The sequence below is a fragment of the Corvus kubaryi genome, unplaced genomic scaffold (genome assembly GCF_017639235.1).
Source record: "Corvus kubaryi isolate FWS band 111438036 unplaced genomic scaffold, C.kubaryi_AGA036_p1.0 37284, whole genome shotgun sequence".
NCBI lineage: Eukaryota > Metazoa > Chordata > Aves > Passeriformes > Corvidae > Corvus > Corvus kubaryi.
Genome location: NW_024581088.1, coordinates 7713610 through 7713909, shown reverse-complemented (window position 1 = coordinate 7713909; position 300 = coordinate 7713610).

Below are 300 nucleotides of genomic sequence, written 5' to 3'. Positions count from 1 at the left end.
ACGTGTACACACGTACAGGTGTATCCCACGCACAGGTGTAGAATACAGGTATAAAACCAACGAATTCTGCCATCGCAGCGACGCGTCTCAGAGCGCGCACGGAGCAGCGCGGGCACCGCCCATCCCGGGGGTCCTGGAACGCCACGGGGAGGCTGCCACGGGGGTGTCCCGCACTAGCAGCCGGTGCCAGCACCGCGGGACACCCGGGAGCGGCACCGCGGGACACCCGGGAGCGGCACCTGGGAGCGGCACCGGGATCGGCACCGGGAGCGGCACCGCGGGACACCCGGGAGCGGCACC